The 20,045-nt window shown below is 37.1% G+C and overlaps 1 pseudogene; it reads left to right on the top strand.

The window, feature by feature from the left end:
• The first annotated feature begins 7,564 nt into the window (after positions 1-7,564).
• Positions 7,565-8,823, top strand: LOC118662767 (annotated as a pseudogene).
• Positions 8,824-20,045: the final 11,222 nt, after the last annotated feature.

Here is a 20,045-nt window from a genome sequence, read left to right as displayed (position 1 = left end):
ACCCATAAAAAAAAAGAACCGTTGTGAGAATTGACTATTTATAAGTATTTGAAAGTGCTTTGTAAATGTCAGGGCACTTCATCATGCTCACTTTTACTGAATTTAAATTAGGTATATAAATGCATATGCATACATATCATGTATGTTTAAGTACCTACATGAATGTGTGGTTAAGTATTGTAAATAACCCTAATTTTTAAAAAATAATATTAGACAAATACATATATATTCTATGTAAATGTATCCCTATAAATATTGTTCACTAACATGTAAAAAGAGTGCCTATGAACCCTTCTTCTTCTTCACTCTTCATTCCAGTGTTATTTACTCTATTTTCTATATCACTTCTTCCTTATTTTACTAGTCTATGCTCAACTTTTATTTCTATAATATATCATTCCAAACCTTACTAGTAGAATTCTTCTAAAGCTCCCATCTTAATTCTTGGCACCTCACTCCTTGCAGTAAGCCTTGCTCTTATGTCATTGGGAAACCTGAAAGATTCTAGGTTCCTTTGCTATGTTATGGGCTATATTTAACTTATGCAATGATTAAAATTATTCCCAATGAATTTTTACATTTTCTTCATTCCATCTATAGGGCTATCATTATGGTCAAATGGTCTCAGAGCCTATTTTTTTTAAAGTACAGTCTTGAAAAGTCAAGGAATAACAATGTCATAATTATAATAAAGGTTTGTCATACCAGCTTACTAGGAATTGAAGAAAAATCTGCACCTGGTCACTAAGAAAACAATTCTTACTAGAAAAAAAAAGATAGAAATGAGTGAGTCACCTCTTGAAATAATTACCCAAGTTTGTGTAAAACTCCATTCTATTCCCCAAGATATAAAAATAGTGGATAGTAATGGGATATGAGTGATAAAATATTATCAAAACTATGATTAATTAAAACTTTTCCAAAAACTTAAACAAAAGTGAATTATTCTTATATGGATGAGTTCAAGTGAGAAAAAAATTAAGAAAGTTAATTTATTAGTATGGCAGAAACAAGTGTTTGATCTCATACAATATGAAAAAATAAAGTAAAAATGGATTAAAGACTTAGATAGAAAACCTAACTTCATAACTCTTAGAAGAAAACTTAGGGGAAATTTTTCATTACATTGGTCTGAGGAAGAAATTTTTGGATATGACACCAAAATTACAGACAATGAAACAAAGATAGATGTGTGGACTTGCATCAAATTAAAAAATTCCTGCACAGCAAAGGAAATGATCAACAGAGATAAAGATAACCTATGGAATGAGAGAAAATATTTGCAAATCAGATATATGAAAATGGGTTAATATCCAAAATATATAAGAAACTCATCAACTCAGTGCTAAAAACCAATAACCCAATTAGAAAAAAATTGGCAAAGAACCAGAATACATATTTCTCAAAAAAACACACATAAAAATAGCCAACAGATACATGAAAAGGTGCTCAACATCATTAATCATCAGGGGAATGAAAATCTAAACAACCATGAGATATGACCTCACACCTGTTAGAAAGGCTATTATCAAAAAGATCCTATATAATAAAAGCCTAATATGCTGTGTCCAGTCGTCCGGTGGGCCGTTCAACCAATCAAAGCGTAATATGCTAATGATATGCCAAGGCCACTCAACCACTCGCTATGATATGTACTGACCACCAGGGGGAAGATGCTATGACTGGAAGGTGAGCTTGCTACTGGGGTCTGGCCCATCGGGACTGAGCGAGATGGGCTGGACACACCCTGGAGCCCTCCTGTGATCCCTCCCCAGCCAGCCAACCTCCCATATCCCTCCCTGGCCTGATCATGCACCAGTGGGGTCACTCAGCCTGGCCTGCACCCTCTCGCAATCCAGGATCCTCGGGGGCTGTTGGAGAGCTGGTTTCGGCCCGATCCCACAGGCCAGGCCAACGGACCCCACTGGTGCATGAATTTGTGCACCGGGCCTCTAGTAATAAATAAGCATTGGTGAGAATGTTGAGAAAAGGAAACCCATGTACTTTGTTGTGGTAACATAAATTGGTACAGCCATCATGGAAAACAGTATGGAGGTTCCCCCAAAAATGTAAAATAGAACTACCATATGATCCAGCAATACCACTTCTCAGTATATAGCCAAAGGCAATGAACTCACTATCTCAATGAGATATCTGCATTCCCATATTTATACATGTTCATAATTCCCAATAGCCAATCATGGAAACAACATAAGTGCCCATGGATGCATGAATGACCTCCAGATGCAGATAAAAGGTTTAAGATTTGGAAGGGAGCAGTCCTTCAGTAAGTAGATACTTTCATAAATCCATCTTGGAAAAGGAGTCACACTAAACTCTCTGATATTTCAATTCCCAAGAATCTTTCTGAGGGGACCAGGGAAGAAGAGGTCACTTGCCTACCAATGTGGTAAAAATAAAACAAGACAAAATAACACACACAAAAAAAACACCCTAAAAAACAACAACAACCAGCAATTGAAAAACAGGATGGCATATGTCTGTTCCAGGAGAGCAAGGACTGTGCTTGTTTTCCCAACATTCTTTTTTCATTTCCTTGCAGTGTTTTTGACACTTGGGGGACCCTCTATGCACATGCAGTAAATGAACATTAATTATATGAATAGAACTTTGTGTAGCAATCCACAGGCAAACAATGTTAACAGGAGAACTAATATTTAGTCTATTTAGAGATGCAAGATTTTAAATATATAAGAATAAACATGAAACTAACATAATTTTTATATTGGAAACCTAGGTATATCTCACTGGTTTTGTTACAGTTAATGCCATAAATATGGTAGTACATGGATCCATGAAGCCCTATCATGTGTAGAGTAAGGTCTTGACTATTAGCCTAGAATGCACGAACTCAGTGCCTTCTAACTATGAGATGCATAGACCGTAAGTACTTCCAGGGGTATGAACTGAACATGAAAGTCTATACTTTCTATATGACAAAGTTATAGCTACAATGCTTATCAAAACTTAATCTGGATTTTATGTGGATACATATACATGCACACACTGTATAAATGTGCAATATGTATTTCCAAACCTGGAGAAACATGACTCTCCCTGTCAAATTGGTACTGGCCACATCCTATGTTAAGCAGAGATGAACTGACAAGAGGTACCTAAGAACGGATTTCAGCAATACTTGTAAGGCAGTTGAAGTCTATTTAATTTATGCTGCTTACATGTAAAAGGTAACCCATTGCCTGCTTCTCTGCAAAGATGATTCCAAAAAGGTCACTTCAAAGGAATAAAATTCATCAAACATCCCCCTCCTCACCTCTGTGCATAATACTGCATAAGCCTTCAGTTTGGATGCCCTGCCCCCTTTTTAGTGAGCACCACTACAAACCATCTGTAACATGAAATCTCAAGATGGCCTGAAATTTTGCTTCATTTGGATGGTTTCAAATTTTACTGGCAATAACATGATCAAAATGAATGGCTTTAATTTTTTAGTATAAAGCAACCATTCCCCAAAGTCTGATTTTACTCAGTGTGTATGTATATGTGTTTCTAGGTATCCTTATTGACAAAGCCAATCTCCATCGGACCAAGAACACCATCATGAAATCAAATGTCTTCTCCTTTCAAAATTGGTGGGAAATTTCTAACAAATGCTGATTGCTGCAGGAGGCTTCAACAACTCTGCTGCAGGTATCATTTCTGATTTGGTAACAGTTAATCTTTTTGACATTTATATAAATGAGGGTTCAATGTGCTAAATTACTGTCCCAGCAAGAGGTGCAGGTCTGAAAGAACAAACACTCAGAATCTTGAGAATCAATTAATCAGAAAAGGTAAATTATTAGAGATCAATTAACCTATTATGTATTTACTTCCCTGACAAATTACAGGTATAAAATAGATATTTTGCATTCTAATTCAAGGATTGTAAAATATAAAGGATAAATAAAATTGCAGTGAGTTGACTCAACCCCAAGACTGCCTATAATTAGCTATGACTTCTTAACACATGTGGCTGACAACATCACAAAAATCCAACAAATATGAGAACCTTGGAGTCACTATGTCCTTTGGGAAAGGAGATCTATATTATTTGCGTTTTAGCTGATATAAAGAGAGTGGCTATATTTTCTGAGGTAGTTTAAACACTTCTTAGGTTTATTGTACTCTTTAAGAATAAGCAAGAAGAGCCCAGCCAGCATGGCTCAGTGGTTGAGCATCGACCTATGAACCAGGAGGTCACCGTTGAGTCCTGGTCAGGCATAGGCCCGGGTTGCAGGCTCGATCCCCAGTAGGGGGCGTGCAGGAGGCAGCTGATCGATGATTCTCTATCATCATTCATGTTTCTATCTTTCCCTTTCTCTTCCTCTCTAAAATCAATAAAACTATTTTTTTTTTTTTTTTAAAAAAAGAAGAGCTTAAGAAGTTATATTTGTGAAACTGAAGATCACATTTCCTCTGGAATTCTTGGAACCAAGTTTCCCAACTTGTTTTGCATTTTGACTGCTGACCAAATACAAGTATTTTGTATTTGTGAGAGCCTCTTTCAGATTATATGAATCTGGTTGATATATTTGGGTATGTTGTACTGTATTGTACTGATCATTCAGAGAGTGCTTAAGTGAAATGGGCAATTCTCGCTAGGTTTTATAATAGAACCTTTTAATCTCATTTTTTGTGCAAGAACATGCTTCCTTTGTATGTCATGGGGCTTTGGAAGCCTGCTCTTCTGTGGTTGTCTTACGAACTCAAAAGCAGACTTCTTGGCCATAGAATGAAGAATTGAAAGTTAATGTAGGGAATAACATCTACCCCAAGGCAGACTATCAGAATCTAGGACCATAGTGATAGAAATTATCCACTGCTATGTAATGATGTAAGTGCCTTGTATGTACAGTAAAATACCATTAGCCTACTAAATGACACACTATTATTTGGCTTGAATGGAGTTCATCTCAATAGCTGAGCTATGGTGAGAATATTGGTTCTGATTCCTGGGACACTGTTCTTTTTCTTGGAGTACTGACACCAGTTAATATTTTTACAGCCAAGCTCACTGACAGAGAAAAATTTTCGCAGTGCTTTCTGAAGCTATAAGGCAAAGTATTTCATGTGAACTTAGTTGATATTCCTTAAAACAGTGACCCAGAAATTGTGATGAAAGGATGCCAGCTTTTTTAATGTCAGAAATGTCCCTTTGAGACAAAGCATGATATGTTTCTTCCATGACTAACGGTAGAACCTCAAGTGACATTGAAAAAGCAGTATTATGCTACTCGAAATAAGCCAGTCAGAGAAAGACAAGTATCACATGGTTTTATCTACATGTGGAATCTAATGAACAAACAAACAAAAAAACCCTGATGAACAAAATAGATTCAGAGACCTGGAAGCATGGAACACACTGTCAAATCTTAGAGGGAAGGCAGGGGTGGATGGGTGGGTGGGTAGGTGGAAGGAGATCAACCAAAGAACTTGTATACAACATGTATAACCCATAGACACAGACAATAGTGTGGTGAAGGCCTGGGGTAGAGGGCAGGGCAGGCTAGAAGGGGTCATTGGAGAAAAAAAGTACATATGTAATTCTTTCAACAATAAATATTTTTAAAAAACATAAAAGAAAAATGACTATTCTGACTAAATAATATGTCTCTAACATTGAGTCTGTAATTATTTTTACAGTTTAAAAGGATGGTTTAAATATCAACAAAATGAAAGACTTTCTGATGAAATTGCTTTACATAATTAATTTTAAAAACTATTTGTTTTACTTTATTTTCAGTGCAAAAACCCAGTTTACAAAGTAATAATAGATTACTTTCTAATTTAATATCATAACTGCTTTCTTTTTAACCAGTGTGAACCATTTTAATTAACTCTTTAATAGCAGTATTTGCAAAGGAGTTATTAAATTAATAGCATAATTAGGGGTTGTTTTATTTTTTTATACCACTTATTTCATCTATTCTTTGAACACATGAAGGTGATTTAAAATGTCTCTCACATTAATAGAAAAATTGGTTCACTACCATGGTAGAATATTGTTGGAAATATACAATGCTTAGTACCTTCTTCTATATTTTTCTTTAAACTCCTTTGCCTCTTCGAGGACCACACCCAACTTCTTCCTTAGAAGGTAGGGTCTAGTGGATATCTTCCACCTCTGGTTTGAACACTCTCCCAATAGAGGCTCGTATCTTCACATGCTTTCTCCCCAAGGTTAGATTTATGGCCTTCTTCATACCCCATGACCTAATGTCCACATGCATATTCTTGAATGAAGGAAGCTCTTCAGTATTTCCATGTTGATTGAGTTTTACTGAAGAAAGACAACAAATCAGATAGTCCCTCTCTAAACACAGAGCTAGCAAATTCACTGTAGCCTTTAGTTCCCACAAATCTTATTAAGTTTTTTAGACAACCTCCCTTCCTTTCTCCACAGGGTAGAATTAAAATGTATGAACTCTTTTCACATGTTCTTCACCTCACTGAAAATTACATCAATCGTGACTTGATTCTCCTCTCAACGGTTCTCAAAATGCACATTCGTTTTCACCCACTCGTTACCTTTGCCCTCCTGATACCAAGGAATCCATGCCTCTCCTTTTTAGGTTCTAGGATGATTCATCCTGGTTATTATCTACTTATAATCCATTCTCTTAATCATGATTTAACCCAACATAAAAATAAATTAAAACCCTCTTTTGTCATTTATTCTCCTTTGGCTCTTTCTCTAGCTCTCATGTCCACCTTTTTGCTATAATCTTGGACAGATGTTTCTGGGCATGGTTTTGCCATTTTGTTCCTTCTCTGTGCTCTGAAATTTCCTTAGTGTTAACCAAGGGTCCAAATAACAAGTAGAGCATAAAATCCTAGCTATTCTAGAATTATTAGTGATGGATGTTCTCAGAGTAAACAGGGAGGCGAGACTGCTAAAGTAGAGTAGCTGAGCAATTATTAATATTATTTGGGGCAATAAATTGAGAAACATGTCGGTGACTATTTAATGACTGCCTGTGTAGCCTCACAATGTAAATTACAATCTTCTTAAAAATCGACACTATGTTAGATTTATGTGTTCCTTTACTCAATAAATATAAAAGATTAGTCAATATTTTATTGTGGATGAGGGAATGTGTTTACATAAATGCACATATAAATACTGAGTCCCTAATTACAGTCCCCCACAGACTTCAGAGAAGCTCAGAATTGTCACTATAAGAGCACACTTTTCTTACCAGCATATCTAGTTTAGAGGACTTTTGCTGGCACAAGGCAGGATCATATTTCAAATGCATTGCATCACCTAAGGAATGTTAATGGGAACTATATATTTTTAAATTCTTTTTAATGCATAAATAATTTTCTTCTTTCAAAATAGCCCTGAACTTTAGAAAAGTCAGATCTCATAATCTATACATGAAAGAACTGACACCTAAAAATGTTAAATAACATTGCAGGTGATATGAACCCTATGTTCTATTCAGGTACAAACCAGAACGTTTTCAACTTTGACTATTGCTTTCCTTCTACCTCATCAAACAGCTCCCTGCCAGGTGGTTTACTTCTTCCAGCCAATATGCCCAGATTAGAAGCTTCAGAAGACAGGCTGAGAACATTTAAATAGCAAGGCAAAGGTGCAGCGATGAGGTAGCAGCAGGTGATGACAGTCAGCTGGAGCTACGGAAGATCAAGCAAGATGAGCAGGACTTAAAGAGAAGGAACATTACCAAGCTCTCCCCTGACTCATCCTCCAGAAAGCTGGCCAAAGGGGTCATTCTCATCCTACATGAAACGGGCAATACTGTGAAGACCTCAGATCCAGACCTGTGTTTCCAGGCAACCCAGGCAGCCAGGAAAATGCTGTTCCAGGGAAAGAACGCTCCTCTAAGGCTGGTTGTTGAAGCAGGGCTCATTTTCAGGCACGTGGGCTTCCTGAAGTCATTACTTCACCCCTTGCAGTTGGAGGCAGCCTGGACTCTGACCAACATCCCTGCAAAGACTTGAGAGCAGATCCGAGCCATTGTGGAAGGGAGGCACCAACCAGCCCTTCATTGAGCTGCCTGTGTGGGAATAGGCAGTGTGGGCTTGGGGTAATACAGCAGGTGACAGCCCCCAGTTCAGTGACATCATTATCCTGAGCAAAGCCATCCCACTCATCTACTGGCCTTGGTTTCATCAACCAGACTAGTTACATTTCTGAGGAACATCAAGTGGACCTTGCCCACTCTATGTAGAAACAAGAACCTGTACCTTGAGAAAAAGAAAACTTGAGGTTAATGCTGCTCATTCTCTTCTACCTCTTCAAGCATCATGGCATCTAGGTTCTCTGGACACCTGCTGGGCCCTCTCCTACCTCACAGATGGCTGCAATGAGCGAATGGCCAAGTGGCTGACACGGGTATCTGGCCCAGACTGGACAAGCTCATGACTAGTATGGAACTCAATGTCTGACCTCCTTGCTCCACACTGTGGGGACATTTTCACTGGAATGGATCCCCAGACCCAGGTGGCCATCAAAGTAGGCATGCTGAGCATGCTACCCCAGTCCTAAAGCACCCCATGCCCTCCATCCAGAGAGACAGCCTGAGTCCTGAACCACATGGCCACGGGGACCTGCCAGCCCCTGATTGCTGCATTCCTTGGTGACTCTGCTTTAAAAAAATGGAGAATTTAAAACCCAGAAAGAGGCTCTCTATATGGTGGCTAACTTCACAATGGAGTACTGTGGACCAGTTGACCCCCTGTGTCCACACTGGAGTCTTAGAGCCATCAGGGAATCTGATTACCATCCAAGACACCAAGATTGTTTTCCTCATCCTTGACCTCATCTCATAACTTCCAGAAGCTTTCTGAGAGGGAAAACCCATGTATAGCTCAAGAGAGGGGCAGTACCTGGCAGTTCCTCACTGGTTGAACTGAACCATTTGTCCTAACACTTTTGTTTAACAAAATCATATTTTCACATGAATTATGGAGTTACAGAATTTGTGATCCTGTATTCTTCATGACATGTGTGTTGTTGTTTGTTCTCAAAAGACTTGGAGCAACTTTGAGATTCTATGAAAAGCCACTGAGCATTATGTAATAACTTAAAGACATGTTGTTCTCCTGTGTCCATTAGGTCATTTAACATATCCGCAGATGCTCATTAAATAACTGTTGGGGGAGGTTGGGGGTTAATGGGGGGAATGAGGACACATTTGTAATACCTTAACTAATAATAATAAAAATAAATAAATAAATAAATAAATAAATAAATAAATAAATAAATATCTGTTGGTGGGATGAACTGTTGTTTTATATCTCATTCATAAGCGAAATCTTGTTAAATGACATTCTGGAAGTTATTGCTAAAAAAATTGAGAAGACGAATATCTGTCTTATCAAGCAAATGCTTACTTGATGTCTAAATATTTTTCTATGTAATCTATGAAATAGAAAAAATTTTAAATATACATACAATATAAAAGATCTAACATTGTCTGCAGAGTATTTTCTAAAACTTTAATAACTCAAAAGTTGTAATGTGCTTTGCTAAATATTTTAACTTTCTACTAGATAAATTTTGCATGAAGAGAAGATAAAAAGTGAATTATCACTATTTTCAAAATATAGAACCTGAAAGTAATTTAATGATTACCCCAGTCTTATGCCATGACACCATTGACTGCTTCATTTTGATCTTTATATTAAAAACTAATCATGTCTATGTATTTTTATTAGAATATTTTCAATTAATTAGACATTAGATTAAACAGATTGAAAATTAGTTCAATGTCAGTTTAATAATAAAGGTAAGGATACATTTGTTTCTTCTGATCTTTCTCAATGAATTACTACATGAAGTAGGTTACTACTTGAGATTGCTTGTTTCACCTTTGTTATGCTCCTAATTCACCCCTTATGAATATTCTTACTTCATGTAATAAATTTTACATTTTGGTGAGCTCATTGATAATTTTTTCTAAGCTACTGTAACTTAAATTTTGTTAGACATTGTATTCATGCATGAACAAGTAAATATGCAAAATTTGTCCATAGATTTTACATATCTTCTTTGATAAGCATATCAATTTACTAGAGAGCATATATATAGATGGGGCAGAGTGAAGCCTGCCATAAGCCTGTTTATGCAGTTAAAACACAGATATATGAAACCGATGCAGCAAGAAACCCCCTTATATGGTAGCAAGCATGCATATCACATATGAGGGGAGATATGCTTCCTCTCTCGCCTGGAACTTTGAAAGACAGCAAATCCTCTGCTACACTCTTCTAAATGCTAAGTGGGTGCTTCTCTTTGCAATGTTTCTTTAGCCACAGAGATTAGAGCAGTTCTTCTGAAGGAACTGGAAAGGAATCAGGGAACTGTCTGCCCTTGGTCCCTTGCATCTAGCTCATGCATGCACCGCGCTGCTGCAGACTGACCGTTTCATTAGCACACCAGAGTGAAAGCAACTGAGCCAAGGGCAGCTGTCATGCTTGCCCATCCAGGACCGCTGAGCATGTGCTGACCTGACTCAATTTAAGATTCCAAACCATATGTTATACTCAAGTCTTGTAACCTCCCACAGCTGGATATAATGAATACATGTTTAATTCAACATAGATCAGAGTCCTCAGAAGGATGCAAAGTAGTATAACTCCCAAGTCCGTACATTTTCCTTCTACAGTTTCCAAAGGCTGTTTGCATATTCCTAGGAATTCACTAGTTTCATTAGATTCTATTGCCACTTGGTGAATTGGTTGACGAAGCAGTGGTTAAATTGTTATTGTTTCTAGTAGATTTTGAAACTTGTCTACCTTATCAAAGGATTCATTTGTTGAACCAAATACTGGCTAGGATACCTCTTCTAAGAATTTTCATTTTATTCCTAAAATTTTTATTAAGTAAAATTTTTTAAAATTTTATCACAGAAGATGTTCAATAGAACTATGAGAAACACTGTAGCCAAATTTTAAATTTTGCCGATCAGTTATCTATCAATCTTAAACTTAAACTCAGGTTATGTTATCTGCTTTATAACAAACTAGTGCCCCAGTGCATGGATTTGCACACATTGAAAGGAAATTAATTAGAAGAAATATTTTAATATCGCTATTTGTGTCTTGTTAATGAAAATAGGATTCTACCGAGTCTCCTATCTACCTACTCCAGGACTTCTGTGAGAATCAAATGAGATGAGGCACCTGAAAACACTTCACAAACATTTGGTTAAACTGTAAAATTTTTGCACCTGGCTATAAAGCAAGTCGGGTTCCTGGGCTGAAGAAACTCCAAGGAGGCTAGTCTCTAGGGAGAGGAAGGTGGGCGTTGCTAGTGACATCATTACCCGGCGCCTACAGCCACCGTTTTCAGGCTGGGCTGGGCTGTGGGCCGCATTTTTCACTATGGGGTCTTGGCAGCAGTTGGCTGTGATTTGGTGGGGTGTCACTCCAGGACGGTGGTGCGGCCTGTGTCCCTCCACCAGGTCCATGGTGCCATTTATTTTTAAATGGCCAGTGTGCATCATGGCAGCTCCTGTGTTGAGCATCTGCCCCCTGATGGTCAGTGTGCATCATAGCTACCGGCCGGACAGAGGGACACTTAGCCTTTTATATATATATAGATTATAGCTACCTGATAGTTTACTTAAAATGTTGACATTTTATTCATGATAAAGATGATCACTAAGTTAGATATTTAAAAGTTACATTAAAATATCGTTTCCCTCGACTACTGAGTTTTGGTGTGCCCCCTACTCGCCTCACCTATTCCCAGCTCTTTAGTAAACAGCTCTTTCCAATGTAGAAACAATCGATTTCTATTTAAATGGGAGCCTGATTGCTGTGAGGAAAGTGCTTGATTTAGGTTGCAGGTGGTGAAATCAGTATTTGATGAAATCTGTGTTTAAATGGGAATGAGCAGAGTAATTGGCACTTAATTAACATCAGTGATAAGATGAAGTAGGAAGCTTATCTCTGAGTGTATAGAATCTATGGATTTTTTTATGAATTTCACTACGGTGTGTTTGTTTCCAATCCAAGTACCCTTGAATAGAGCTTTATAATATATTTAATTTCCATTGACATATTGGTTTATGAGTCATATTCAAATATTGGATTTATTCAAATCAATTACATACTACATATTACTCAGATACATTTGATAAAAGCAGTGATTTATCTTTCATATTACAGCATTACTTATCTTGATTAGGTGCACTGTCTAAATTTCCAGAATATTATTAATAGTGGAAATAATGCCTTTATCATTTATTGTTAAGTATTATATAGCAGTTTTCTTAAAAACAGTTTATAATTGCTGTTATTTTTAATTATGTAACAAAGTGTATCAACGTATTTAGTATTCACCATTCTTTTTTCTTTCTTTTTTTTTTTAAATCCTCACTCAAGGATATTTTTTCATTGATTTTTTAGAGAGAGTGGAAGAGAAAGGGGAAGACAAAGAGAAATATGGATGTGAGAGAAACACATCAATTGGTTGCCTCCTGCATGAGCCCTGACCAGGGCCCAGATACATGCCCTTGACCGGAATCAAACCCGGGACCCTTCGGTCCCGCAGGCTGACATTCTATCCACTAAGCCAAACTGGCTAGGGTGGCATTCACCATTCTTCCTTTATTTCATCAAGTTCAGTTCCTGTGGATTCTTTCCCTCCCTCTCACGTGGTATTTATCCTAAGTTCCATGGTATTGCTCTCCTAGGGTTTCAGGAATGCATGTTCCTTCTCCTTTGCTACTAATTTGTAATTTTTATAGCAAACTCCATCTCCTCTTGCCCCTAACCTTCCACCCCACCCCAACCCTGTGGCTCCCAAACCAGGTTTTAGTTCCTGAATGTTGAAAATGTCTACTCTTCTTGAAATCTAAATAATACATGTTGGCATTGAACATCCTTTCCTCACCAGTTCATGCCTCCTTCCTTGCATGAAATACAGTCCCTATCTCAAGCCCACTAAATCCAGTGCCAAGAATGGACAGTTGCACTCTGATTTGGGGGTGCTTAAAATGTATTTAGCATATGAGAGCTCATATTTTAGAACATGTAATTTTATTACAGGAAGTGGATATTTTATTAAGATTTTCTGTTTTATTTGCTAAATTAGAGAATAGTCTGTAAATCAGACACATACATCTCACTCCACCAAGTCAGAATCCCAGGAGGTAAACAATCTCCAGGCTATTGCCTTTATAGCACTCATCTCTGTAGCCAGTGGGGACATAAATGTACCTAGAAAAAATGAATTTGCAGCAGCATGAAGACATCCAAAAATCTGCTAAATGTCCCAACATTAATGACCATAGCGGCACCTGATCTTTTTTTTTTTAATTTATTGTTTAAAATATTACATAAGTCTCCCTTTTTCCCCCATGGCACCTGATCTTTGATTATCCTAAGTAGAAAATGGTAAGATGCTGGAGATTTACCTGTAACAATCATCCTTCATACATATGTTAAACAATTTGCCATTTTAAAACTGTGAATCTATAGTAAATAATGAAGACGTTGGTGTGTGTGAACTATATGAGCAAGTCTGTATTTCTGATTTAATCCTTCATTTTCCAGGGAATTGTCCATTGTACTTAAGTTTCTTTTAAGCAAATGGTAATTTTGCTCACATGAGAAGTGAATCATGACACCAGAGTAGTTAATGTTGTCGTGACAAGAACAGAGAATTTTGAAAAAGTCATCAGCATGAAATTGATAGCTGTGTAATTGTTACCATTTTAGAACATACTATGGGTTTTTTAAATATTTCTGTGACCTTTAATTTGTTGAATATATTATTAAGTAAAATGTTCCAAAATATTGTTTTCCCTACTAATTACTTTTGAGACAGTAAAAGTATATATAGTGTAATAGGTTCTTATTTCTGTTCTGGTGAGATCTCATCCACCACCAAGCACCTCTCCCTGCTCTCCCCTCTTAAAAGTGAAAACTTTTGGTTCTAGGAACCAGTGAGCAGCTAAGAAACATGTGACTGTCTTTTCCTCTGCCCCGCACATTCTCAGATCACAGTCACTGTCTGTTGTTTGACAGAAGGAGAAGTCATGTCAATGGTTTGATGCAGACAACATTCCCACTGCTATCACTAACTCTGCTTTCTTGACCTTTCAGGATAAGGAACACACCAGTCCCCAGACTCCCAAGAACAACAGGAAAAGGTGAGAAGCTTTATTTTTCTTTATGACGGTTTTTCATAATTGACTTGGATTTTAACATGATGGGTTTTAAAGCTTCATCAAGGCAAGAGATTCTCTGTATCAAAGAACGACTGAAACATGAATATGCTACACATGTAGTGCTTCAATATCAAGATGGTTGCCAAGCAACCGAGAACCATCAATGACAGTTTTTACAAATCTCCGGGGACCAATGCTCTTCTCATGCCATAGTGACAGGATGGTTCAACTTTGTTCTTTTTATTTTGTGTGTGTTATGTAAGGCAGAAAGAGCAGCAGCAGATACTTCACATCAGGGAGTAGAATGTATGTTATTTGGGATAGAGTATAAGTCTTACATCTGGAAATAAAATTGTAATTAGTAAAGTAATTATTTCAAGGCTGAAATGAGCAACAAAATGTATACTTACCTTTGCTCTCATGTGCATCTTAGAACCAAAACTTTCTAAAATGAATAAGAATCGGACTAGCCATGCTATTGAACAAAATCTACCGAGTGAAAATTATTAGTGTGACTAAAATTGTTCAATTACAAGCCTCTGGTGGAGAATGATAGTGTCTTACGTTAGCAGTTGTGACAGAGGTCCTCTTAGGGAAAAGAGTGTTTGCTGGGAAGTATAATTTGATAATGGCTTTGGGTTACATTTGAGCATCAGTTCTTTTTGTTTCTTCTGTGGTTTGTACCAGTGAGAGGAGACAGTTTTCTATGTAACTGAGGGCCCCATAGACACTGCTATAAGAAGTGAAGCTTCTTTAAGACCATTAACGAAGCTTTGTGTAAAAACCCAAAATGCTTGGTGTGATTTTTTTATAGCCCTTAGTGAAGTTGATTAAAAACTGAGATTCGCATTGCACTAGTGGAGTTAAAGACCAGGGAAGGACATCCCCCAAAATCAAGAAGCAGAGGAGGCAGAGCACCACACAGTTCTAGCATAACTGCAGGACAGCATAGAGGAAGCCTCTGATACAGGTTCCCAAGCACCTCCTTTTATAGAAAGATACACCTCAGTTTTAAAAAATGGACTTTATTCCTCTCATCTCCTTTTGCTCGGAACAATAGTGTGCTTACTCTATTGTTTGGAGGATATTTCTTTAATTGAACTATTAAGAGATATTATCCTGAAGCTATTGGATTTTAATGTGTTAGCCTGAGAGTAGAATGTCAGACCCTTCGTTGTTCTTGACAGTTTTGGTGATGAGGATGGGATGCCGAGAGGAACATGGATTTCTGGAAAAGGAAAAATGTGTATGCCCTCCAAACAAATACAATATCAGTTTCAATATGGAAATTGAACAAATGAAAGTCATATGAACTTAGTCTCTTGTTAACTAGACAGCTGAGCTTCTTTGTTCTATAGCTAAATATTTCTCTTTCAAAACCAAAACAAAAATCCAAGTGCTCAGAGCTGTCGTACAACAAAGGTCTTCAAACTCTCTGTTAGTTCATAATATAGCCAATTAGGTTGTCAAAATACCGGTGATGGATCAGTAGACATTCAGTAATTATAAAATAATGAAAAGAAGGTGTAGGCTTTCAGGTGACATTTATCCCGATGGCTGCTGTGCTGGCAGAGCTCAGGATCACCACCAGCCTGGCATCACTCGCTGTGGGTAGCTTTCCCATCGCACGGAGCTGAGTGCCCTCCCAGTGCTCACATATGCTGCTGTTTAAGAATTGATCACTCTGCTTTCAATGACTCTCCTAAAACAGTTAGCTTCTGAAAGGCAGGAACTTCATGATATTACATTATATTTTGCCGCAGATTCACACAAAGCTTAGCACACAGTAAGTGACTCTTTTCTTTTTTTCTGTAGAAATAAGTAAATACGTATATTAGAAAGAATGTATTCTAATCCACCTTGAAAAACCTCAGTTGCCAATGTGGTTGAACTACTGTTCCCTGACAGCCTATTAAATCGGTATTAGATGGGTTCCTATCTCTAGGCAAATATCTCATATATATGTTAATACAGAATAACAGCTGCATCCAGGAATATATTAACAGGAAGCTTGACTTTGTGAGAATCAGTGTAATAAAAGTTCAATTGGTTTGTCTGGGTTTGCCTCTATGAAACACACACACACACACACACACACACACACACACACACACAAAAAAAAAACCCCAACTGTTTTTCTGTCAGTAAAAATGATGTTCAGCAAGTCTTTGCAGGCCACATGGCTGAGCCTTTTCTTGTTGCATTTTGAAGTAGGAAGCTTCCTCCTTGTCACCTTTCACTTGACATTTTACAGGAACTAGAAACACAAGTCAGGTAGGAAAACACTGTGACATATTGTTTTCCCCTCCAGCTGACCACCAGTAATCTTAAAAGTCAACAATGTCAGATTTCAATTTTGTTGTTCACTGAATTACCACACTGCAGATTGAAAAACCAATCTCTACTTTTGTTGTTCTAAATCTTTGCTATGTGATGATTAAAAGAAAAAAAAAATAACACTTGACTTGCTTGACAGATGATTTTATTTTACCTGTGCTAAATATAACACTTTACGCTTACTCATTCCGGCAGATGCAACAGTCGCCTGCCTAACACAATATTAGTATAGTATATATAAACTAAGAAGGAAATCAACTCTTGACTGGCCTTCAGCATTTATTCAGCATTTTGGGGGGCTGTTGGGGGATAGGTGCCTACTATGTGAAATGAATTATATGAGCTATGGATTACTTACAAAACTGAATGCTACAAAAGTCTGTTCTTAAGGATTTCAGTGGACCCCAGAATTGGGGAAATATTCCCTTTATTGTTGTTCATGGCAAAAGAATAAGTTCTTCCCCAAAACATGTTGATTTTTACTGTGGGAACTTATTTCTCTGTAGAACAAAATACTCAATGTCTTTCTTCACACATTAAATTTGCAAGCTTTATTTTAATCATATATTTGATCAAGTCTTTACTAATATCAATAGCAGTGACTTAGTAAATCATTATAAACATTTACACATTTTGCCCAATTAACTAAAATGCATAATTAGATTTGGATGTGATGCAATGCCTTTTTAATTCAATGAAGCAAAGATGATGAATTCTCTAGAGCAAGATCGTGGTGGCTTGCCCCACACCCAGAACTTTTGCCTTTAATTCATTATAGCCACCAGGTAGCAATAGGATCCTGATCAAGAGCCCTCAATGGAAACACCAAGGAAACCAAGACTCATTTATGAAAAACAGAATTCTTGTGTTGAAATTGGTATGTAATTGTAGGAGTAGCTAGATTAACAAAGTTGAGAACAAAACTAATAAACTGCTTCACAAAATATTTGGTATCAAAATAGAAAAATATTCTGAATATAAATGTTCATTCATTTAGGTGATCAGCAAACATGTTGAACACTGGATAGGTTTTCAGGCACCTTCCTGAAAAGATGAGCTAGAGATGGTCCTGTTCTCCTAGAGCTCATGTTTCAGAGAGTGTGTGTAGGGGGGAGGGGCATTAATTTACATTTACTAAAATAATTCATAAGTGTATCCTGTTACAGCATAGCAGTGAGGGGCTCTAATCTCAGAGGGTGATATTTAATAGGAGACCTGAGTGAAGAGAAAGAGACAACCAGAAAAGGGTTATGGAAGACCATCCCACCAAAAACCTTTTATGGTTCAAGAAGCAACAGGCCTTGTACTCAAAAATAATTTAATATTTATTAAGAGATCTGCTTGATTTCCAAAAATTGGATCATTTTTTCCATTAGGAGACAGCCCCTAACTAATCCTAGCCTGTAGAGAGTTTATTTACAAAGGTGACCAAAAGCAATCTTAGTATTGATAATAGAGGGTACGAAAAGGATTTATTCAGCATTGGGTATGATGTTCCTGGTTGTCCTTGCATCTTGGAAATGTATAACTGGCGGACTATCCTGTCCCCCATCACTTCAATGTCCATGTGTGTCAACAGGGGATCCTGTCAGGAATGATGAGCCTCCCCTTTACTTAAAATAGCCAAATTTTTTCATATCTGCTACCCTGTTGCTCAACCAGACACATGACATGGGAACTATAGCAGTTACCACACACCAGCTTCTCTCTGAATTGTTTCCCTTTTCTCTTTGAGAGCACGTGGCTGGTATGAAAAGGTGTTTCTCCAGCACTGGCATTAAGGAATCTCCATACTGAAACCCTATTTCTTTGCCCTGCAACTATCAAGCATTTCTTACTAATGGGTACGGACCATGTTGTGTTTTGTTTTGTTTTGTTTTTTTCACTAAAAAAGCAGCATCAAGTGCTAAATGCTTCATGTTTGATTAAATATAAACTTTTAAAAGCTATTTTACTACTAGATGACAGCACTGAAATAAGAACATTTAATCAGCATTGAAACTAAAACAAAAAATACAAAGGAAAGGAAAATGAAAGTCCATGTTAATGTATGAAACAAAAGCTTTACAATCAACATGGGATACATTGACAAAAAGGCTGTGACATGCACAACTTGTGCATTGCCTTGTTATCTGTGTGCATGTATGCTTCCATGGTTTCAGCATCCACGAGAGTTAAAACATAAACATTTTTATGTCACTACAGAGCACCCTGTGCCTTGGAGATGTCAAAGAGGGAATAATATTATGTTAAGAGCTATCCGACAGGGCATCTGAAGGCACAGGTGTGTGTCCTAGGTGTGCCATTTATCCCTGAATTGGTTGTAGGCATCAACATCAGGGGAGGGGGAGTGTATACATATATATTTTTCCTAAACAATTTATATATGGGTCAAATTGAACATTTTTATTCCCAAGATCTTATAAAGAAAAAGTGTCCTAATGGAACCAACCACCCAAACTCTTAGTTTTCTACCCTTAGTTCTAGTTTCAGGTGTTAGACTCTAAGTACTTGGTACCATCTCCAGGACTGAGGCTTTGGTGGTTATTCAAAATGGAAAAATATAGTTTAGTTGGTTCTAAGACAGACATAAGCAAGGTTGTTCATGGCCACAAATGTCTCTCTGTGTCATCAAAGTTCCATCCACATACGCTGGCATCCCCTCCCCGACCCAGTCCAATTTTCAGAAGCACCTCATGGTTACATCTCCAAGTTGTTTTATAATAGAAACAGGTGTATAATTTCTCATTGACTTATTTACTCCCCAAATCCTCATTTCAGAAACATGACACTAATTAGGCTCAACAGTTTTCTTTAGCCTGAGGAGATGAAGTTTAATAAAACTGAGAACAAAACAATTTGCTACAACTTCTAAATAATTTGTATTGGGCTATACCCATTCCTTTTCTACCACAATTAAAATTCTGATTCAAACTCTAATATATTATTCCTTTATTATTTATTAGAGTAAGATAACAGAAACAACACTTTTAAAAGTTCCCAATATATCATTTATGAGTTTGGGTTACAAGCAATTTAAAATTAATGTGGTCAACTTAAAAAGAAATACCAGCTGTGGGCAGCTGGTATTTATTGAAATAATAATAGCTACCTTACTAAATAGAGGAAGCTGCCCAGATAGGTCACAGAAAGACAAGGAATAAGGGAATGATTCTAGATTCACATTTGGCACAAAGGACAATTTCTCAAGAAAGATAGGTGATTTATTTCTTCAGGATGACACTACCCAAATGAGTTAGCTTTCGATTCTTGAATCATTCAGCTGATAATATATACATCCCAGAAAGATAATCTGATTGATATTTTTTTCCAAAATTAATGCCAATGTGGAAAACAAGTATCCATAAAGAAAAATCCAGGTGTTCACCAAGATGAAAATGAAAGATCAACATTCTGTCTGCTGCTCAGCCAGAATCAATGCCTTCGCTGTTCCTTTCAAGCATCCCAATATGATCAAAACTTTTAAAATAGTTTTATCCTAAACATTAAGGATTAAACCTTAATGTCTAGTCA

Source organism: Myotis myotis, unplaced genomic scaffold (genome assembly GCF_014108235.1).
Source record: "Myotis myotis isolate mMyoMyo1 unplaced genomic scaffold, mMyoMyo1.p scaffold_m19_p_9, whole genome shotgun sequence".
NCBI lineage: Eukaryota > Metazoa > Chordata > Mammalia > Chiroptera > Vespertilionidae > Myotis > Myotis myotis.
Note: the sequence above shows the minus strand (reverse complement) of the source record. Positions and strands in the feature narration are given on the sequence as shown.